The sequence below is a fragment of the Nuphar pumila genome, chromosome 14 (genome assembly GCF_984573655.1).
Source record: "Nuphar pumila chromosome 14, dmNupPumi1.hap1.1, whole genome shotgun sequence".
NCBI lineage: Eukaryota > Viridiplantae > Streptophyta > Magnoliopsida > Nymphaeales > Nymphaeaceae > Nuphar > Nuphar pumila.
The window spans coordinates 84,555,387-84,580,253 of record NC_143262.1 but is presented as its reverse complement, the minus strand read 5'-3'; the positions used below and the strand labels follow the sequence as shown (position 1 = coordinate 84,580,253).

General features: G+C 38.4%; 1 pseudogene; it reads left to right on the top strand.

The window, feature by feature from the left end:
- LOC149817192 (replication factor C subunit 2-like) overlaps positions 1-24,867 on the top strand; it is a 32,339-nt pseudogene that overhangs the window by 1,635 nt on the left and 5,837 nt on the right.

Here is a 24,867-nt window from a genome sequence, read left to right as displayed (position 1 = left end):
GTGGTGGCAGGAACGTGAATTGGCACAAATGCTACAGGGATGAATTATTAATTTGGAACACAGGTGGTGTCTGCGTTGTAGCGTATGATTATAAAGGACGCCAATTTGATCTCTTCTATTTCCAAAGGTATTGGGAACCTATGAGGCGAAATTTGGAGATTGAGAAAATTGGGAACCCATGCCTCCCAACTGCCCCCTTTCATGTTGTATCACAGCATCTACAACCCGTCTGTCATCCCCCTCCAGCTATAATAGGTTGGCGGCCAAAGGCAGTACGATATGGTTCCTGCTCAGAAATCGCTCATTTGCAGGGACACCTTAAATTCAAACCGCGAAATAGGATTGCAATTTATGTAGGAAATGGAACGTTTGTTGTTTAGAAATCGCAATTTTACTCATCGCCAACGAATAAAATCGCAAAACGAATATGTGATTAATGGAGCCAAAATGGTTGTTATAGCTCCTTGAATGTGACGTATATTGTCAACAATCGTTGTACACGTTAATTTCAATTGTATGCAATTAACAAAGGTTGCTAATGTTTGGCCGTGTAATAGGTTAGCGATTCATGCAACCGCCAATGGCTTGTAATAATCGTCCTTTGTAAACGGTGTAAGTCAACATCGATTTGCGATGTATGCGGACAACAAGACGGAACAATTTTGCCGGTGTTAAATGATAATAGTCTAAAGCGATAATGAACGTTTGTTGTTAAAAAACTGATAAGGAAAGTATGTGTCATGAATATATCGATGTATCCACATATGATAATCAATACAATAATCATCAAAGATTATACATACCTGGACAACGGGTTTGGTCGGATGGGGTCAATCTCCCACCCAACTATTGTTATAATATGCAGTCGAAACGACATTTTTTTTATTTAGTTAAAACGAAATCAATTAATTTGCGCGCGGTATGTGAAATGACGTTTTCTTTATATTTGATTGACATGTTGATTCCGTAGCTGCGTCGCAAAGGGGTCATCGATATCTTCGTCCAGGCATGGCGCCAAAGAAGAGGACGATGGGAGCAATACGACCAGGCATGGCGCCGAAGAAGAAGATGACAGATAGTCAATCAGCGTCGACGAAGAAGAAGACAACCACATCTACAGGACCAGCACTAGCGCTTAAGGCATATATTTTTTGAACCTCGTGACCAGTTTAGGCAACATTTGCCTAAACCGGTCATATATTCGATTTGTGTTGTTCACTGTAGAAAATAATTTCAATGTCGAATTCTGAATACTATGCTCACAGTGCACTTAGTGCAACATCCACAGACAAGGGTGGGCGACAACGCCCTAAAGAGTTTGAAGAGGACATCAATCAGATGCAAGATGAATTTGCAGACGGGAACACTATCAGTAATTTTGTACGTATATAACCACTATCATTTTTTAGGTCATCGGTTTGTATGTTATGAAGTTCGTAATTTTTTGCAACCAGACAATGTGTGATTTTGTCAATTATATTCAAAGCAACGCAACAAGCAATACAGTACGCATCATCACTCCTTATTTCATGGTATGTTTATTCTGTTATTGTTTTATTTGCTTTTATGACTTACTCACATTTTTTGGTGGTTAAACCTTACTATTTCGTGCAACAAAAGTACGTCCGGCGAAAGCCATACAGCAGTGGATTCGTAGATACAATACCTTGTTGGAATACCGATGATCAGTGCGTAGACCTTTCGAATTTTGAAAAGGTAAGTGAACAAACCTCGTCTCCAAGGTTTAGTCCTAACATCCCCATCACGATATGTGTATGGATTTATAAAATGTTGTATAGATTCGCAGATTTTACTTCTTACAATCTGGTAAAATCCCGAACATTGGGTCTTATACGAGATGAATTTACGGAAAAACTAACTATGGTGCTACAACTCATTGCACTGCCACAGTGGTGTATAACGTGATGCTATGCATTTGGTAAGCTTCTGTCTATAGGTGAATCGTATTTATTTGTGGTGGACCGGATTTTACTATATTCTCCATTTATCACAGGCGGGATTCCTAAATGACCTTTTGGGTGTTGACATTGCCGAGTGGATGTTGTTTTGTGCTGACGATGCTCCTTTACAAAGTAATAGGGTTGATTGTGGCATATTCGTAATGAAGAATATTGAAGCAATATACAATGGAGAAGAACCTTGTTTCGACGTTGTATGAGCTTTGTATCCGCTGTTATTGGGGAATCCTTTTATATATTGGTTTCACATTATATATTTTCTTGCAGGAAGATATATCGAATTTACGCAACGAACTATGCCGAAATTTGATTGAGTTTAAAAAGTCAGCAAACATAAAAAAATCAGCCAACAACACCACCTACAGAGGAAACGAATGGCACGATCCAGAAAAGTTTAAAAGAATGTAAATAAATTTCTAACAGATTTTGGAGACTGTCTACACTAATTTCCGTAGGCAAATTTTGTAAGACTATAAATTTTATAAATCTGTCTCGGTTGAAATATAATTTGAACTTTACTAAACACGCTTGTAAATCGTTGTATTGCTTCATCTATGAAAATTAAATCGTAACGGAAAATAGTTTTGTGTTGTATGCGGTGAACCAATGCTAGTAATGTTGCTCTTCAGTAATTAAAAATACTGCACAACGAAAGTTTTTTTTGTTGTTGTTCCAAAATCTTTGTATAACTCACACTCCGTGAATGAAAATCGCGGAAATAGATTTCCGCTTTATGTGGTCCACAAAGGCACGTAATGTTCGCCCGTAACAAATGACGAAGTAATTATCGATAAGAAAGGTTTGTTCCTCAGAAATTGTTGTATTGCTGAACTTATGAGAATGAAAATCGTAATATATATGCCCCATCGTGAATGAAAATAGTGCATAGCTAGAACTGATGCTTCATGCTTAGAAATCATTTTATTGCTCAATCTCATCGAATTAAAATTGCAAATGGTGAACCAGTCTAAACAATGTCTCATTTTCTGTGAAGGGTTTAGTTGGGAGAGTGACTAGGGGCGACCCATTGTCGAGGTGTAAATCCATAATCTACACCTAAGGCGATTTGTTGGGATGAGGGTGGACGAAGTTGTGGATTTATATTAGACCAAAAAATATTTCTATAATCAAACCCACACGATACCTGCTACCGTGATTTGAACTACTATGTCCAATAGCATTAATTAGTTTTGCATACAGCTATGAAATGACATTGTTTAATTTCATTAATGCGGAGTGTATTTTATTTGAGATTTGCTCGTTGTTTTTTGAAAACTGTCGTATTTATTTGAAAATTGGCGGAGGGTGATAGGATGTTTCATTTATATATGAATGACACATCACACAGGTTAAAGATGTGTTCCACTTTGCTTCGTGAATAAGGAACCGACAAACTGACAATTCCTGCATAAACGACTTGTTCTTGAATCGAGTGTATAACCGACTTCATCGCAATTGAGATATCCGTCTAGACTTATTTCAGATGTCCGCAAACTCATAATTAAAGAAAACGTCGTTTCACAGTGCAAAATTTTTCAAATTATTACACAAGATTTCATGGTAGTAGCAGTCAAGATGACGTTAGACCACGATTTCTGAACAACAAACTTGTCTTATCGCTGTGTACTATTTCTAATCACAAAAGCGACATTAATGGCTCTTGTTGACCACATTCATCGCTAATCTCTTTTGTGATTTTCATTCAGTGAGTGTGAGCAATAAAATGATGTGTAAACATCAACCATTTCCTATCGATGTTGACTATTATCATTTCGAACATTACAAGCCTTTATTGATTGCATACATCGCAATCTAATTTTGCGATTATCAATCATGTGGGTTGAGCACACATCTTTTATCAATTAAAAGATTTCATTACTTGCGCATGCTGACCGTATAAATCACATATTTTCCTTGCGATTTGCATTCAATGACGACGAAGAATATTGTAATTTCTGAACAAAGAACGTTCCTTATCGCTGTTGAGTATTACTATTTTAGGGCAAACATATACATGTTTTTTAGAGCATGCATAAATCATGTTTGCTGTAAGATATGCGGTCATGATAAAGGTCCAAAGCGGTAAGATATGTTTGCTAATCAGAAATCGTTTTTTTGTTGAGACACTTTAAATGCAAATCGCGAAATAGGATTGTGATTCATGTGATCAACAACGACTTGTAATATTCGGTCGAAATAGGATTGATTACACACAAATTGGTTTTACCGTCTCTAAAATCTACTTGAAATAGACGAACATGAAATTACTTTGGCGTGGTGGGCACCGCTGTTCGTTGCTTTTTAGATCCTCATGGCAGCTGCGTTAGTTTCTTCTCCACAATTAGAAAGGCCATCAATTTTTGGCACAGTTCTTCGCAGAATCCAGGTATATCAACCTGCAAAAAAAACTGTAATGTGGAACCAATAGACATGCATTTAATCCCCAATAACAGAGGCCAAGAAGTGACATAAAGCGTCGAAACAAGGTTCTGCACCATTGTATATTGCTTCAATGTACTTCATTACAAATACGCCACAATCAATGCCATTATTTTGTAAAGGAGCATGGTCTGCCCTGCGATAGATCCACTAGCTAACGTCGACTCCCAAAATACCTTTGACGAAACCGATCTGACAATAATGCAGCCGAAAGTAAATTCATGACCCCAGTACATGACACGGTACTCCTATAGATGGAATCTTACGAGATGGGAAATGTCAAGTCGTAAACCATTGTCAACATCCAACGAATTGTAACACCACAGTTGTTTTTCATGTAAATCTATCACGTATAAGACCCAATGCTTTTCAGATTGCCAGAGTGTAAGAATCAATATCTGCAAATGGATCGTAAAAATGTTGTTATCACTGTTATGTTGTAACCTTGTACTCTAGGTTTGTTTACTTACTTTTTCCCTTGACAAAAGGTCTCTGCAATGATTACTTACGCAACCCAGTAAGGTAGACCGTCTTTAAATCCACTAGAGTATGGCAAACGACGTAAGATAGTCTGCAAACCGAAACATTGTTAACAGAAATGTTAAAATATGAAACACTTGGACTAAATCAATAACCAAAAAAAACATAGAATACAACCGATATACCATGAAATAAGGGCTGGCGATGCATATAGTTTTGCTTGTTGCGTTGCTTTTAATATAACTGATGAAATCGGATATAGTCTATTTGCAGCAAATATAATATTGTTAACGTACGTACACATGGCTTACGTATATAGATAAATCCTACTAATTTCATACGAACAAAATTATTGATCATGTTGCATTGTGCGAATTCATCGTGCATCCGTTTGATGTCCTCTAGGAGTGATTGACTGAGTTTTTGCCCAACTTCCTCGGTGGATGTTCTACTGAAATGAATAAGGAATTTGCAATGAACAATATTGAAATTACATTATACAGTACTCAGCACAAATCGCAAAAACGGCATGAAAGAGACGGATTTTGATGAAAATGGCGACGATTTGTAGACAATATACGCCTGATTCACCATCATTGGTCATGTAGCTGTCTTGGTCTGCCTCATCGACCATAATTTGTTATGTAGTTGGTTACATGTTCGAGTGACGAACTTCAGGTTTATAAAAGAATCGTCGGTTTGACTGTTGTTTGTTCACGAAGTAGAAGATAATAAAACCATCCAATACTTGTGCGACTATTTATGAGCTAAAAGATCTACTGCTCAACCACCGTGATCAATTAATAATGTACGATCAATGAAAAATTTGTCAATACATCCTTTGTTGTCCGTATGAATCGCATGTGTCCTACGATTTACATTCAATAACGACGAGGAAAATAGTCGCACTGTATTGTATTATTTGTTGTTCGTTGAGGCTTCATGTTCAATTTTCGTCTCTATTTATACTGTATTGTGCTATACGTACATTGATTTCTGTATTGAAATCGTTACTTTGTTATAAATTTCTCATAAAATCGATGCACAGTATTTGAACTACAAATCATTGTAAATATATATTAAGCGTATACGAATGACTGTTATAGATTTCTCATAAAAATCGCAGCCAGATGACTGCACAAATCGCTATACAGCGAATACGAAATCGATTAACGCACCACCAAGCACGGACAGCAAATCGTCACCGACAAATTAAAATCCAGCGAATACGAAAGACTTCCTTGCCAAGATCAGTGGACGTCCTAGGAGTTCTGCTGCGGTCCGAATAAGAAGGAAAACCCAACAATTTCTCAGTAAATGAGCTCTGTTGTAAACTCTAAACTCTTAACAAATTCGACAATGTGGAAATCGGGTCATGCAAAGAGGCATGACAACTTAATTAATAGCCCAAACGAGATTCTTGTGTACCAGTTTTCTCTTGCAAATTCATCAGAGCCTGTCATGGAACAGAAAATATAAAACACTGCCTTAAGTATCACAAGAAATGCAAACCTCATCCCAACATTGATTACATACCAAAAGACTTGTAAAACTGAAGTTATCATTGCCGAAAATCTGGTCGGGAGGAATGAAGGTTAGCACATTGGGTATTACATCTTTAGGGTATTGTTGCATGTTGGACATTACACGAGTTAGATATTGACAAGCTTCATGTAATGGGAAGCAATATAATGTCTTACATACCTGTTCATGGGAAAAGCTTTGTTGTTTTTTATTAGAGGTTAGTTGTTTCTTAGATCTTTTCTTGCCAACCAATTCTAGTGCACCCTTTGTTCTTCGACGACTGCGATCAAAGGCAGGTTTTCTTTTGATGCCCTTCGCTTCATGAATATGTCTATCATAATCAACAACGTTCACTATTGACTTGTTAAAGATGATGTTTAGGCTACGACGCAACTTCTCAAGAGTGTCAAGCAAAGCATGATTTTCACCTATGTTGTTCGATCACATTATCTTTGACTGGTATTCATTCGCTGCAACGGACTGAAGGTTAATTAACTGCATATTTTTAAGTAACTCCCTTGACGCTTTTCTCATGCATACATAGCCTTCTTCACTTCTCGATGCCAAATCAGCAACATGCATAAATGACCTACGCAGTTGTTGGTAACGAAAAGCTATGTGGCACTTCTCGTCGACACTAGATTTACTCATATTGTCTATATCAAGCATTTCAATCTTTGCTAGTCTTCTCCATCTTCGCATTACATAAGACTCTGGTATTTCTTGTATCTTCTCTTGATTAAGTGTTTTTAATGCGTGACAACATAAAATACCTTTGAATTCATACATTTTGCACGAACATTCAACTCTTTTATTGTCCACATTGTACGTGACATGTGCTTCTTGCCTTTTGTGATGCTTTTTGCCCTCCCATATAATATAGTATTTGCGCATATTCTCGGTTTGCACGGGTCCTTATATATTGCAATTCATGACATGAAACACCTTTTTTTATCCATTAAAATACAGTTAGTGTATACAGATCTGCAGGTCGCATCAATATTTTCATGCCAAAAGTTGAAGGTCGTGTATTAAAGCATTTCACATCTTGTTCAGGTTCATTCTGTCGTAGATCGTCTACAAATAATTCATATTGTTCCATGAAGCAAAACATTGTTAAACATGAATACAGGGTTTTCTTCAGCGTGGTATGCATAGATTCAGCTCTTTGTGTGTTTATCATACATGCACAAAAGTATTGTCTTCCATATGCCAATGCCCACTTCTTTTTTTCTGCATATAAATTTTGTAACTACGGACAATCTTCAAGGTCGTGTGTCTGAATCATTTCCTCCCAATCAGACATAAAGGTGATCTCGTCTACGCTCTCAAGTACACACCTAGTAAACTTTTTATCAAACTCTGTCTTCTGATTAAATATGTGTCCTATGTTCTTTGCTGCATTTTGAAAGATATGCCACAAACATAGGCGATGATGTGCATCTGGCCACACATGAAGCACTGCAGCCGCAATTGCGTGATCACCATCTGTAAGTACAGCTTCAGGTTGCTTCTCGTTCATTGCCTGTGTAAATACTCTGAACAACCACTCAAAGCTTTCTTTGGTCTGGTCATACAAAAACACGCCGCCTAATATACAACTCTGTGAGTGATTGTTCACTTCGACAAACTGCGTAAATGGCCACTGTTCAGTATTAATCTTTACTGTAATATCAAATATAAGCACATCATTGAAGCATTCATAATCTACTCTTGACTTTGAATCTGCCCAAATCATATTCACAGCATATCCATCTTCATCCAGTTGCATTGCACTAAAGAAACCAGGGTCATTGCTTGATTTCTTCTGTAAGTAATCAACCAAAGAACATATTTCTTCATTCTTCATGTTATTTGTCCTCTTCTTTCTCAAGTGGTTTCTTAGATCTAAAGGTGTGAATGGCACATTATCGCGACCATCATTTATGTGGGCAAACAAATTGTATGTCTTCCTTAGTGCAATGTCGGCGCTATCGGCTATTTCAGTCATTGCAGCTTGTGCTACAGTTACTTTACGATGTGACCTTAACATAGAAGTCATAAATGATGCAGATAAATCATGATTATGATCACTGATTAAAGTACAAACTAAAAATTTCTCATTCGGATGTCTTCTCAAAACCATTCTCGCCTGACATCCACATCTTGATTTTGGCATGCTCCTTGTTAGATTTCCCATTGATTTCTTTCAACCTTGCTTGGAACAAACATATGTCTTTCTCACCACGGCACTCTGTGCATTTTTTGACCAAGAAAACCTTCTCACAATGAAGTCAACTTTTAAAGCATAATCATTATAAAATTTATATGCAGCTTCTTCATTATTAAATTGCATTCCTTCGATCAGAACATAGTCAAGTGTACTTCCATGTTTATTCCCAGTGCCTACACTTTTATTATGCGTATTGTTATGATAATCTATCTCATTATTGAATTGCATTTCTTTTATTGGAACATTCAAGTCAAGAGTGGGTCTAATGCCTGCACTCTTCTTATCATGTGCATCATTAGTGCAGATGTTCAATTCTTTAGTTGCGTCATTAGTATAGATGTTCAATTCTCCATATCTTTCAATTGATTGAGCTAGATCATCTTCATTACAACCTGATGATAAGCTCAACAATGTTATAAGCAATATATCAGTTTGTGTTGCCAGCAAAATAGCAAACAAATCGATATTAACTAACAAAAACAATATATCACAAATCGGTAGTATGTTACTAATACAGCGATTTGAGATACAATGCATATAATACGTGAATGTAGGATACCTGATGAGGTAGAGGCCCTTCCTAGCATTTGTAAACAAGCATTCTTGTCGACAGGTCCCAGCGTCTTATAAATATCAATAAGTTTCCAACCATCGTAAGAACAAGATCTACCTGCAGTAACAAAACAATGTCTTAATGGCACATAAGACGACATGTGCTCTTCATCGACAGCATGATGAGATGGAAAGCTACTCACGACTTTTTAATGGCACTGGTCGGAATGTTTGTGCGTCATTGCTTTCTTCCATAATGCCTAACGACAACGCAAAAGAAGAGAAGACACAGGAATGTTTTGTAAGCAATATATCATATTGCATTAGCAAGCGCATACGTTTACTACGATTTAATCAGGATGCATATAACAATGGATACCGATAAGGGTTAGAAAGTCAAAGAATCGATTTAATGAATGACAGTATAAAAGCAAGTGCAATTTGATATTTACTTATACTGAGCATCGAGTTGTCACTTATCATGCCAATAAATGACACGAAATGTTGATGATAACGTTGTCAGTAGATCCAAGAGGTTGTGAAGCGAGTTCAATAGAAATCGCTGACAGAGCAGCGATTTGAATGCGAAAATCACCACTGCATGTGTGTAACGATGTGTTTCTGTAGGCACACATTTTCAAAGTCTGTGTACAAATATCTTATGAATACATATTACAAAACATATAATATCTTACAAATCGATATACATATCGAATAATATATTGAAAATCGATACAGCATTTCAGCATAATAACTTACAAATTGACAATATAAAACCATAATATCTAAAAGGTGGATAAATATATCGCACAATAAATTACAAATCGATACGGAAGAAATTGAGAAAAATAGCAAACAAATCAATATTAACTAACAAAAACAATATCTCACAAATCGGTAGTATGTTACTAATACAGCGGTTTGAGATACAATGCATATAATGAGTGAATCTAGGATACCTGATGGGGTAGAGGCCCTTCCTAGCATTTGTAAACAAGCATTCTTGTCAATAGGTCCCAGCGTCTTACAAATATCGATAAGTTTCCAACCATCGTAAGAACAAGATCTACCTGCAGTAACAAAATAATGCCTTAATGGCACACAAGACGACATGCGTTCTTCATCGATAGCACGATGAGATGGAAAGCTACTCACGACACCTTAATGGCACTAGTTGGAATGTTTGTGCATCATTGATTTCTTCCATAATGCCTAACGACAACGAAAATGAAGAGAAGACAAGGGAATGTTTTGTAACACGAGGCAGGCACGAGAAGGCGACAATGTGTTGTAAAACAGGATAAAAAACAAGGCGGAAACCTTGACTGGAGACAAAGGCAAAGCTTGCATTGACAATGGGATCTACTGTTACAGCAGATGGTGCAAGAGTTTAATGAATAGCGAACGTCTACACCTTAAATAGTTAACATCAAACTTTCTGGATGGAGGACTTTTTTGTCTTTTTCTCAAACCGTAGTTTCCCAACTTTTGAATGGAGGATATTTTTGTCATTTCCTCAAACCATAGTTTCCCAACTTTTGAATGGATGATATTTTTGTCATTTCCTCGAACTGTCAATTCAAGGCAAGAAAAGCAACAGCACCAGAGTCTGATGCAAAGTTGTGTCAATATATACGGGAATACGAGCCCCATGTGCTTAAATACGTGGCGCTCAGTCCCCCCCTCCCCCCGAGCCCAGACGTGGGATTCAGTGAATCATCGGGGGTAGCATACACCACCCTAGAACAGATCAAATGATTTGACAAAACAAAAAAATTTGTGTTTTAAAATTACCACCGTCCTTCACTTGGATCACCACACCAGCACTTTTGGTAGGCCCCACTGCTTGCCCAATGAATGATGATTGAATTGATGGACGGTGATGATTTCAAAACAAACTAAAAAATTGTATTTTGTCAAATCACTTCTGTCCTCATCAAATGACCCCATTCTTGGTGAGGGTTTTCGTTTGTCATGAAAAAAAAATAAAGGCCACTTCTAAGCCACCACAAAAATTGACATGGTGTTTTATGTCATTTTTCTAGCATTAAAAACATGCACCTTATCTCACAAGTATGATTAGACGAAATTGCAATAAAAAACCCTGCTTCTTTTTTCTTTTGCAAACAAAGACTAACCTCAAACCTTCACAAAGACAGACATTAAATGAAATTATCTTATTTAAATTTAATTTTATAAAAAATTGTTTTTCTATTAGAAGTTTTTATGGATCCGTGTAATATTGTGGTTAATTGCAATCAAGAGACTGCAAATGCCTAATATTTACATTGTCTTGTGCATTGCCGACATGGTTTATCTCGTACATGTATCCATATATGGGCACAAATATTGATGTCTTACAGGGGGACAATGTGTTGAAGAGCTTCTCTTCCTAACTTGGATATGAATCTTATACTTTAGTCAATTTTTTGAAAGGTAGTTTTATAATTTTACCCTAGATTTTTTGTAGGATCATACCACAAAAGTCACATCTATAGATTCTTTGTAATATTAGAACTACACTTGCTGAGCTTTTTGTAATACTATTTGGCTTCCTCTATTTAAAGAGGGTCATCCAACCTTTGCTAGGCATTTCAGAATCGAATAATAAGATTTAAATGCAGTTGTGGACGTAGGTTATTCTTGTCGAACTACGTAAATCTTTGTTCTTCATATGGTTTGATCGCTTCTTCTTGTTTATTTGTTTGTCAATTTGTCAGTTATGTGCCTATCATTTTCCCAACACAATGGGTCAAGCAGCCCGCGGGCCAGCCTGAACCAAGCAAATGGGCCAGCTCTCTCTCTCTCTCTCTCTCTCTCTCTCTCTCTCTCTATATATATATATATATATATATATATATATATATATATATATATATATATATATATATATATATATATATATATATATATATATATATAAGCTCGGTCCGATTAGGCCTAATGGGTGAGCCATGGGCCAGGGTTTTTCCAACAGGCCTTCCCCAGCCAAGATTTTGGCCCAGCCCGTCAATTGATGGGCTGGGCTGGCCCGGTCCATTAGCAGGCCGGCCGGCCAGTTGCCCACCCCTAGTTCTCATAGTTTTCTTAGCAAGGAAAATACAAATTTTTAAATTATGCTTTAGAAAATATCAGAAAAAACTTAATAATTTGAAGATAAAAAGTATATAAAAATATAAATTCGATGTAAATTGAAACGCTAAAAAATGTATTAAAGTAAGAATCTACTTAAATAGCCAATGAATTGAGTTTATCATAGTTTACTATATTTTTTGCATTTTATGAACTTATCGCAACAAAACCTTGGAAATTTCAACTTATTACCCATACATGGAGCTGTAAGTTTACTTTTATTCAATGAGAATTAAATGGTCCCCTACATTTTATTTATGTATGGAAAGAACTATGATGAAAAAATAGACAAGCATAATCATGTTAGACGTTGGTCCTTCCATTCAGGCAGTTTATTATTCCAGCTTAATCACGTGCCAAAAAATGACCCAAGAGGAATGATATAAGCACTGGATGTGGAGATGCAATCAGGGGTGGCAATCGGGTCGGGTTATCCAGTTGGCGTGTTGTGTCGACGGGTCAGCATACCTCAACACGAACCCGAACCGTTTATTAAACGGGTGGGCTGTGGCAAACACGAACCCGACTGATTTATTAAATGGGTAACACGACACGACACGGTTAACCCGTTTAATAAACGGGTTGGGTCGGGTAAACGGGTTAGCGGGCGGGTTGGCGGATCGGGTTCGGGTAAACGGGTTGACCCGCCTGCTTAACCCATTTATTAAACGGGTTGGTGGGTTGGCATACCCCTAACACGAACCCGACCCGTTTAATAAACGGGTTAGGCGGGTCAACCCGTTTATGACACGAACCCGTTTAAGCCAAACCCGAACCCGCCTAAGAAGCGGGTTGGCGGGTCGGGTCAGAAATTGCCACCCCTAGATGCAATGCATACTGAGATTTTGTATTTGAAGTTTTCACCACTGATTTTCCAAATTTTGGTCTAATCCTCTTCCATATATCGTGTTTTTGGCTAGACCAAGGGAAGGCCTTCAATTGGTAAAACCCTTGAGGTCCCCCATGCCCACTGATGGTAAAACCCTTGAGGTTCCCCCTTGCCCACTGAGGGCTACACTTACATTGCGACAAGGGATGCCCCACAAAGGTTTTGAACTCATGACATCTCGTCAACTTGGTGGCATTCACTAGTCGCCCTTATCACATGAGTTTCTTTGGGCTCTTCTTTGTAGTGTTATGTAGCCAAAGTAACTATAGAACGGTATTAGTAATGAAGTCAAAGGCTGCATGTACTCTCAAATCCTATAAAAGCATTTTGAGAAAGATCTATTTTTTTCAACCCTAATATATTTCCTTTGTTTTTCTTAGAGCACTTTTAGAAGCAACAAAAAGTCTTATATGAAAAGAAAATTTTGCCTATGAGAAGTTTTGATAAAGCACTTTTAGAAGCAAGAAAAAGTCTCATAGGAAAAGAAGATTTGACCTATGAGAAATTTTGATATGACAACTTTTCCAAATGAAATTTTTTTTTTACTTTTTGTGTAGCATGGAAAAACAGAGCAGAAAATGAGAGTGAGAGAGAGACCTTAATATGGGGAAGGGTGGGATGAAGATAAAAGATGGAAGAAGCGATCTCATGGCAGCCCATGGACTGTGATGTGTTGTGAGTGAATGGTTACCCTAATGAAAAAAGAATTTTTGATAGAAAAAAAAATTCTATCAAAAATCAGACTTTTTAGAGTCAGTCAAAATTTTTCTTTTTTATATTAGAACAGATGAAAAAAATTATGATTTTTTTCCTACCTTTTCTTTTCCTACTATTTTCCCACTTCCGCATGCCCAAGAGTGCTCCTGCAAGAACATATGACCTTTCATTATATGAAGAGTTGTAGTCATCTAACATTCTTCATTTTATACAAATCAAGATATATGCTCCCAATTCTAGTTCATTCCACCTTATAGGAACCAGGTGTGGCTTTTCCTATGGTAGATTCAATTTGATATGAGTCTGGAGCCAGTACTTGGATCCTAGTCTGGACTCACAGAAGTCCCACTCGTTGACAACCCCCAGTGTGGGTAGGATTTGGAGATATGTTTGCGTCTTCGATGAAGCCCTTGACAAAAAAATAATCGCTTCTCTCTCAAGTCCCGTCTCTATAGTGAATGAAAATAAGTTTTTTATTTTTATTTGGAGAAACCGATCCAGGTGCAGAGACCTACCCGGGCTGGTTACTGTCTCTGTCAATGTCAGCGTAAAACTCTGAAGGCTTACCCTCGACCCCTGGTAAACGAAAATAAGTTAACTAAAATAGAAACTAATATAAAAAGAAAATAACATTTTTTTTTATGCTGCAAAGCCGATTGATGCAAGCCAGAATTCATATCCAACAACTCCAATTTTTCTTATTATATATTTTGCACCGCTCACTTAGCCAGCTTTGCGCTCTCCACAGTGATCAAAATTGAATGTCGACATGAACCCAATAAAATAGAAAGTTTATATCGATGGAATAAGTTGACTACCAACCAAATCAACAATGGGAAATATTAAACTGAATAATAAATTCATGACATAGGAATATAGTTTTAAAATGAGGAAAAGATCATCCGATTGTGTAGTACAAATTGTGTGTTCGACAATACACGTTACTCGTATATAGGAAATCCCGTAACAGTGGACGGGATAAGCGTCGAAGAACGCTCGGACGTGCGGCCAAGCGCCAAGCACAAAAAATGTGTCCTTAGTGGCGGTCGTGACTGCCGCTAAAAACTTACAATTTTCTGCCCAGGGTTTAGTTTAAGTCAAGACCGCCGTTAAAAGCCTCTTTCAGTACAAAATCATCCGATTGTGTCGGACAAATTATGTGTTTGGCAATCTCTCTTTATATATAGAGAAATGGGTAGGTGTTAAATGAGTTTTTCATGTTTTTTTTGTTTTATTTTTAATTTCTAACAGTACAGATGTGATCTATGTATTGATTTTATAAGGACCAGCTCTTTGAAGTGTTCGATTCCAACACATGGGTGGGTTTTTATGATGTTCGAAAAATCAACAGTCCGAAATCTTTGTATATTTTTGAGGTTCCAAATATCATTTTTTTTAATAAAAAACACATGATCCAGGTGTGAATTCCTCATAAATCGACCATGCCCAACACATTTATGGGGTCGAAACTGCAAAAAAATACGGAAGGAGCAGATAAACCTATTTAGCACGTTTCATTTAGCATCTACCCATTACTCTCTCTCTCTCTCTCTCTCTCTCTCTCTCTCTCTATATATATATATATATATATATATATATATATATATATATATATAACCTAAATTTTAAATGTAAAACCCAGTAGATATGGCAAGCAAAAGTGAACTTAATAAAAACAATGAATATGTTTTTTTAAATATTCATTATATATATGAATAAAATTTTCAACGTAAAACCTCATTTATCTAGAACCGGGCCTTAATGGCGGACCCCCAATGAAATGAATTTTCTGGGTGTGCATTGTGCTTATTGTGACATAGTATACATGGAGGCGGTTTGATGCATGAATTTCCACATTGATCCAAGAATGTTAATTTTCTTTACATGAAGTCTAATGTATTCATTTTAGCAAGGTATATTTTGTGAGTACTATTTGAGGGTCGCCACATGTTCTTGCCTTGTTCCTACTTCCTAGCCTTGTATGAGACACTGTTCATATACACTTAATTTTGTATCTTACATTTATTTTTTGTTATAACCTCATTTATCAAGGCCCGGCAATATGGGTGGGGTTGTCTAGTATATATATATATATATATATATATATATATATATATATATATATATATATATATATATATATATATATATATATATATATATATATATATATATAGAGAGAGAGAGAGAGAGAGAGAGAGAGAGAGATCATGTTGCCTTTGAAAGTCATAGATGCAGGTTGTTTTGATCCAATCGAAATCATAGATGTGTTAAGCATATTCCAAAATGACAGGAATCAGCCTTTAATGAAAAAGAATAGGATCTTGTGAGCCGAGGAAGTATTGTGCATTGTAGGCCATTGATTTTTTAAGACTCATAAAAAATATGCCTACATATCAGGTAACTCAAAAGCTAATTCTAACTAAGAAAAACATGTAGATCACATCTGTAAGGTTGCTTTTAAACAACCAAAGAACAAAAAAAAAAAAGGTGTTTGCACCTCTTATTACCATTACCATTACCAAATATATATTTACACCAATTTTTTTATAAAAAGTATTGGCTGGCAGATGACAGTTAAAGTGTGCTTGAGATGTCTCTCTTTCACTCAATTTCACCACCATAAGGGGATGTTCCGTTCGTTCCAGCAGAATTGCTTTCTCATGTTCTTGAGAAAGTGACTCTAAAAACCCTGAAATCTCATGTTCTTTCGAACATGAGATTTCTGGCAGCCGTGAGATTTTAAATCTCACGGTTTCAAATCAGAGTGCGAGTTGAGGTGCCGGACGTTAAATGTGTTCAGCATGGTTTGTTTGCTAAGAACTGGCCCTTGCATCTTCTTGTCTGTTCACAATAAAATCATACGGCTCATAAAATTTTAGTATGTCACAGAGTTGATTTTCTAAACCCTTGAAAATCATGTTGTTTCATGTTTGACCTTCGGATTTATATGACCACAGATGCTCGGCTCATGTGATAGGAATGTCACCAAGTTGATGGGATATACCAAATTTGAAACCTGCAGGTGGCATCCCATGGTAGTAAACTACCAAGTTCAAATTTAACTAAAAAAGCTGACTTCATTTTTTCATCATGGGTTAGGTAGAGAGAGAAAGAAAGGAATTATATAAAACAAAATGTTGACATTGTTTTTTTAATAGGCAAGTTGTGGTTAAACCGACACCCTACCAGTTACGGTGACGTGCATTAGCTGCTCTTACCAGATAAGTGGAGCCTTCATTGGTAAAATGTTGACATTGTGAACCAGTATAAATGGCAAAGTTTTTTTTTTTTGGCATAGTCCTAGGAAGCCCTTTCACCTATCATAGTTTTTTTTTATAGGCAAGTTGGGGTTAGACTAACCCTATCAATTATACAATTGAGATTCGAACTTGCAACGTCCCAGCACAAGGTGATATGCACTAGCTGCTCCTACCAGACAAGGGGAGCTTTCATTGGTAATGTTGACATCGTGAACCAATATAAAGCACAAAATTTTTTTTGGCAGTCCTAGCAAACCCATCCCCTCCCCTCAATCTCATTACCGACCACACATAGTCCTGGCTTTCCATTAATAAAACCCTTGAGGTCTCCCTGCCCACTGAAGAGTGCATCCAGCTTCGACCTACAGCAAGTGATACCACCTATGGGTTTCAAACTTGTGACGCCCCAATCAACTGGAAGCAGATCAGGTCATGCTGAACATGAGCGTTTTTGCTCATGCCGACATCGTGGCCATCCGATTTGCATTTTAAAAAGCTCAAAAGACAACCAAACCACGTGGCATTCATCCAAAATACAAACAGACGGCCACGATGTTGGCATGAGCAAAAACGCTCATGTTCAGCATGACCTGATCTGCTTCCCCATCAACTTGGTGACATTCAAAGTAACCCCTGCCAGATGAGCAAAGCCCTTGTGAGCATATAAAGCAAAAAGTTAAGCATGAAACAATTTATGGATTTCAGTTCAACTAACAGCCACCTGATAACATAATAAAATACTGAAAAAGAAGTAAACCCACTGCCCCCGTGGACAAGATATATATATATATATATATATATATATATATATATATATATATATATATATATATATATATATATATATATATAAGGTAAAATAAATGGACATACATAAAATATTAAAAAATATATAAAAATAGAAAAATTTTAAAAAATATTTTTATTGATTTATATCAGAGTTACCGGAAGCGCCTAAGTAAAAGGGGAAGCACGCTTCCACGAAGCGTGAGGTGAAGCGTCCCTCTTTTTTGGGAAACGTGCTTTCTTTTTATGGAAAGTGTGTTTCCCTTTTATAGGAAGCACGCTTCCTCATTTTTTTCATTTTTTTCGCTTCCGGTTCGCTTCCGGTTCACTTCTTAGGTCGCTTCTGAGACGGTTCAGAATTTTCTTCTAAGTGGTCACATGCTTCCCTGCTTCCTAAATTTTTTAAAGTGCCTCGCTCCCGCTTCCTCGACTGGTAACTCTGATTTATATCATAATAAAAGCATGGTACTTTTAGAATTGGTGATATTTTTGAAATATAAACCTTTTTCTTTTTGTTTTCTAAATTATGTTCTAAAAGGATGTGTTTGAGTGTAATGGAAAATCTGGGTTTTTGGCAAAAATGCATCAGCGGGCATGTACTTTAGCGTTGCCCATAATGCCAAAACAAACATGGCATCATGGAAACACTTCGATGGGTGTGCCAATTTACACTCTCGACCCCCTTTTCGTGAAAACAGTTCCCGTGAGGGTTCGATTCAATTTTTGCGGCAAAGGAATCCACCGAAGGGATGTCGTGACAAGCAAACCACCCCCAAAGTGTCATGATAAATATCAATATTTTGAGAATATCACAAATATTTGTCAAATAAGTCTATACCAATGCTGGCATTGTCTAATGGAGCCAGTTATGAGATCTTCTTGGGGAGGATCCATGAACTCTGAGCCCGCAAGGGCTTCTTTCATTCATCTGGTAAGGTAAGGGTAACTTGTGAATGTCACCAAATTGATGGGACATCACATTGCCATAAGGTCCAAGCTGGGTGTGTTGATGTGATTTCACTAAAATCTTCCACTTTCCTTGACAAATAAACGGGCTATTAGTTCGAGAGGCAGAGCTTTTCGTTTTTGTTTTCGTTTTCGTTTTCTTTTGTTGTGGCATGTGGGTTCGAAGTTGTGTATTGTCTGGTGGCCAAATTGAGACTTGGGTTTTCCACTAGAATTTGGGTAGCGAGTGAATTTTCCCTATTTATAGAAGAAAAAAGGAAATGATATATGAATATGAGCCATCCTTTGTCACAGGCCCATTGTGTCTCAGGTCACGCAAGCCAGAATAGGCTCGGATCCGATTGACTCCAAAGTCCGAAGCTACTGACCCGAATTATCATCCTTGGTGAGTCCAGATCTGGTTCTTCCGGGTCATGATTAGACAGTCCAACTCATTGACATATGATAGATTGGCAGCCACTAGCCAGTAGGGATGGCAGTGAACCGGGGGAAAGCGGGGCCCCACCTCGCCCCGCCTCACCCCGTTTGGACTGGGGATGAAGGGCATGAAACAGGGATGAAGGTTAAAACTCATTCTTGTGCAGAGTTGGAGGCGGGGATGGACTTACGCTTTTTCCTACCCCATCCCCATCAGGATCCTCTCCTTGCCCCGCCCTGCCCCGCCACTCCCCATCCCCAATCCTTCTAAAAGATGGCAATAGACCGAGGGGAAACCGGGCCCTGCTGCGCCTCATCCCCGTTTGGATCTGGGATGGAGGACATGAAACGGGGATGGAGGGGTGGAGGTTAAAATCCATCTTCGTGTGGGGGTGGAAGTTCAAATTTTGAGATGGGGCGGGGGTGAAGACCTTGTCCCCCACCCCGGTCCATTGCCATCCCTACTGGCCAAACCGGAAAAGTAGGTACAAAGAGAGAGAGAGAGAGAGAGAGAGAGATGCTCCTGTAGTGCAGGGCTTTGTCTCAGCCATGGGTGGAGAAATAGTAATCTCCTTCCTCCTCGTCTATTATAATCATCATCATCATGACATTCTTCACTATCTCCATCATAATCATCCTCTTTTCTTCTCCTCTATTGATCATCATCCCCACCATGGACATTCTTCAGTATCATTACTGTATCATCATCATCACCATCATGGCATTTTCATCACATTGTTTGACTTTTGTGATTGCATCAGGCCCAAGCAAGTGAAGGACGTCGCCCATCAGGATGAAGTTGTCAGGGTTCTCACCAACGCCCTTGAGACCACCAATGTGAATCTCTCCTCTTACCCCATTTGTCTCTCTCTACACACACCCATCAGGATGAAGTTGAATTTTTTGGGATTCTTTTTCCTCTTCTTTAATTTGTTATTGCATTTTGGGGTTTTGAATCATCAGTGTCCTCACATGCTCTTCTATGGCCCTCCCGAAATGGGGAAGACGACGACGGCCTTCGCAATCGCCAACCAATTATCTGGGTACCCTCAAGAACCCAATTCTTTAACACCCATCATTCCTTTTTTATGGAAATTGTTGTAGGTGATTCATAATTTTGGTAGTTCCTCCCTCTTAATGTTTTAATATAATGTTCATAATCCCTTAGTTTTTATGCTCTATAATTTAGTGGGTCAGGAAACTGCACTATAGTTGCCCCACTTATAATCAAGTTCTATGTGCAGTGGGTACTCATGCAACTATGATCCTAGGATACAACCGAGCTTTCCCTTTATTGTGAATGAATTGACCACTTTCAGTACCAGGTGAGCCCAATAACCTTGATACAAACCACCTTAAACAACCTAAAAAGATCTAGGTTAGAATTGGGCATGGATCCTGAGTATGGGTATATATTCTAAATTCAAGTGGGTATAGATTTGAGTATGGGTATAGATTCTAAATTCAAGTGGGTATAGATTTAAACTATAATTGTATATGGATAAGAACTATAGCTTGGATCTGAATTCGAACAACTGTAACTCAATCTAGATTTGAATAGCAACTGAATCAGGATCTGAACTGTAAATAAATCTTCATCTGACTGGATTAGGATCTGAACTATAATAGGATCTAGATCCGAATAGTAACTAGATATGGATCTAAATAGCAAGTGGATATGAATCTGAATAGTAGTTGGATCAATATCTGAATAACAACTGGATCATGGGTTTGATCAGCAACCGGATATGAATTTTGAATAGAGATTCGAATAATAACAGGATTTGGATCCTAGATAGGGATTCGAACAACAAGCGAATTTGGATTCTAAATAGGGATTCAAACAACAACCGAATTTAGATCCTAAATTAAAAACTGAACCGTAGCCAAATTTGGATCTTGAATAGAGATCCGAACAAAAACTAGATTTGGATCCTGAATAGGGATCCAAACAAAACCGGATCTGAATCCTAAATAAAAGTCCAAACTGCAACCAAATCTGAATCATGGAAAGTGATCCAAACAAAATTCAGATATTGATCTTGGATAGGGATCCAAACAACAACTAGGTTTGGATCTTGGATAGTGATCCAAACAAGAATCTCGAAAACCCAAAAGAGGAAAGAGAGTAGATCTCGTGGAGAGTTGAAGAGAGAGAGCACTCATGAGAGAGAGGAGAAGAGAGAGTTGGGGTTTATATAGTCCCAAGCCCCCTCCCACAACCACCATTAAGGCCATAAAAGGTCTTAAAGAGACCAAAATGGTCAACTTAATGAGTCACGGTTGGCTAAAATGGCCAGCCATAATGGCCCCAACAGTTATGCATGCAGAGGCGCCAAAACAAGATAGAAACTATCCTCAAAAGGGTGAAGTTTGACCTTGATCGAGCCAATAGGTCAACGGTCAAACCAAGCTAGGCAACTGAGATTGAACCAATGAGCTCAGAGACATGCGTAAACGCATCTTTTAAGCGATAGTTACCCCACTTAGGATCAAGTTCTCGATGCAATGGGTACTCATGCAACTATGCTCCCAGGATACAACTGAGCTTTCACCTTCTCACGAATTATTGGACCATGCATTGCACTGGGTGAGCCCAATAACCTCGACACGAACCACCCAAAAGAGGAGGGAGAGTAGATCTCGTGGAGAGGAGAAGAGAGAGAGCACTCATGAGAGAGGGGAGAAGAGAGAGTTGGGGTTTATATAGGCCCAAGCCCCCTCCCCCAACCACCATTAAGGCCATAAAGGGTCTTAAAGAGACCAAAATGGTCAACTTAATGAGTCATGGTTGGCTAAAACGGACAGCCATAATGGCCCCAACAGTTATGCATGCAGAGGCGCTAAAACAAGACAGAAACTATCCTCAAAAGGGTGAAGTTCAACCTTGATTGAGCCAATAGGTCAACGGTCAACGGTCAAACCAAGCTAGGCAACTGAGATTGAACCAATGAGCTCAGAGACACGCGTAAATGCATCTTTTAAGCGATAGTTACCCCACTTAGGATCAAGTCCTCGATGCGATGGGTACTCATGCAACTATGCTCCCAGGATACAACTGAGCTTTCACCTTCTCACGAATTATTAGACCATGCTTTGCACTGGGTGAGCCCAATAACCTCGACACAAACCACCTAAAAGAGGAGGGAGAGTAGATCTCGTGGAGAGGAGAAGAGAGAGAGCACTCATGAGAGAGGGGAGAAGAGAGAGTTGGGGTTTATATAGGCCCAAGCCCCCTCCCCCAACCACCATTAAGGCCATAAAGGGTCTTAAAGAGACCAAAATGGTCAACTTAATGAGTCATGGTTGGCTAAAATGGCCAGCCATAATGGCCCCGACAGTTATGCATGCAGGGGCGCCAAAACAAGACAGAAACTATCCTCAAAAGGGTGAAGTTCGACCTTGATCGAGTCAATAGGTCAACGGTCAAACCAAGCTAGGCAACTGAGATTGAACCAATGAGCTCAGAGACACGCGTAAACGCATCTTTTAAGCGATAGTTACCCCACTTAGGATCAAGTCCTCGATGTGATGGGTACTCATGCAACTATGCTCCCAGGATACAATTGAGCTTTCACCTTCTCATGAATTATTGGACCATGCTTTGCACTGGGTGAGCCCAATAACCTCGACACGAACCACCTTAAACAGCCTCTTGATTAGGATAGAAAGACCTATGTTTGAATTGGGTATGGGTATGGATCCAAACTGCAACTAGGTATGTATCAGAATTGTAGTTGGATCTGAATTTAAACAGCAATTGGATCATGATCTGAATTGTAACTGGATTTGGATCTAAATAGCAACTAGATCAGAATCAGAATTGTAAATTAATCTGGATCTAGATTTGAACTGTAACTGTAACTGGATCTGAATAGCAATTGGATATGGATCCAAATAGTAGTTTGATCTGGATCTAAATAACAATTGGATCATAGATAGAGATCCGAACAACAACTAGATCTTGATCTTGGATAGGGATCTGAACAATAACTGGATCTGGATCTTGAATAGGGATCTGAACAATAACTAGATCTTGGATAGGGATGGATCTGGATCCTGAATTGAAAACCCAATTGTAACTAGATTTGAATCTTGGATAGGGATTCGAACCAGTGTTGTGAGAGGCGTACGCCTCAGAGGCGAAGCGTAAGCAAAAAGTACAGAGGCGCTGTAGTGAGGCGTTTGAGTCTCGAAGCGCACGCTTCACATGGGTGAAGCGTACGCCACGCTTCGCATCTAAGGCGTACGCATCATGTTACTCTTCCCTCTTCAGTGCACGGTGGAGTACCTGGAGATGACGGAGGAGCACAGCCACGGCAATCTCGTCGCCAAGACGGAGGCATTTCTGAGCTAGACGTTGTCAAGACCTTGAGCTCGTGCGAGAAGCTCTTGTCGGAGGCCGAGGAGCTCGGCATCACCAGGGGGAGCAATGCCAAGCGGGGGATCCATCGATGGTCTTGGCAAGGAAGTTGGTGGTGGTGCGGCAGATCTTGGGGAAGGACTATATTTGGGGGTTCTCTGGGAGGGACTCGCAAAGGCTGGCAACCGACTGCCTGCTAGAGGAGGTTGCCCTCGAGTCATCTTGGTTGCTCAAATCGGTGGTGGTGAGGTTGGCGCTTCAGCTGGAGGAGGGGGCATAGCCGGAGAGCTCTCTGATATGACCTCTTTATCTCTAACCAACTTTCAAAAGGCATTCTAATGGTCTCTTTAGAAAGATATTCTATTTAATTATTGTTAAAAAAATTAAAAATGATTAAGTTGTTAAATTATATTAAAATAATATGTTAGCATCTGATCGTGTCAGCCAAAATGGGGGTGTCCGTAAGACATAGACTATGGATTGGGGATGTGGTGTTAACCATAGACCTTTGTTTTATTTTTAAAGCATATTGTGATACAATCCCCTAACTGCACCATATGCATTTTGATATTTGATGAGTTATTGCCCTTATCGGGCATTACATCAATAGGGCCAGCATTGTAACTCAACATCCTTCATCATTCTCGTCCCTTGTGCCAAACAACCACAATCCCCCTCTCCATCATCTAGCGGTGTAAATGGATCTTCTAGTCTGAATCTAGTACATTTTTTTATATATATTATTTTTTTAAATCATAAATGTGTTTTAAAATCATAAATACTATTTATTTTATATTATCTCTTATTATTAGTTTTTATTTAAAATTTTATTATTTTATTAATATTTTATATATATTTTTTTATTTTGATCATAAAGCTTATGCTTCAACGCCTCGAGGCTTACGCCTCGCTTTGCCTCAACACATTTAACAACCTTGATCCGAACAAGAACCAGTTTTGGATCCTGGATAGGAATCCGAACAAGAACTGGTTTTGGATCCTGGATAAGGATTCAAACAACAACTAGATCTGAATCTTGAATAATGATCGGAACTAGAATCTCAAAAACCCAAAAGAGAAGAGAGAGCAGATCTCATAGAGAGGAGAAGAGAGAGAGCACTTGTGAGAAAGGGGAGAGGAGAGAGTTG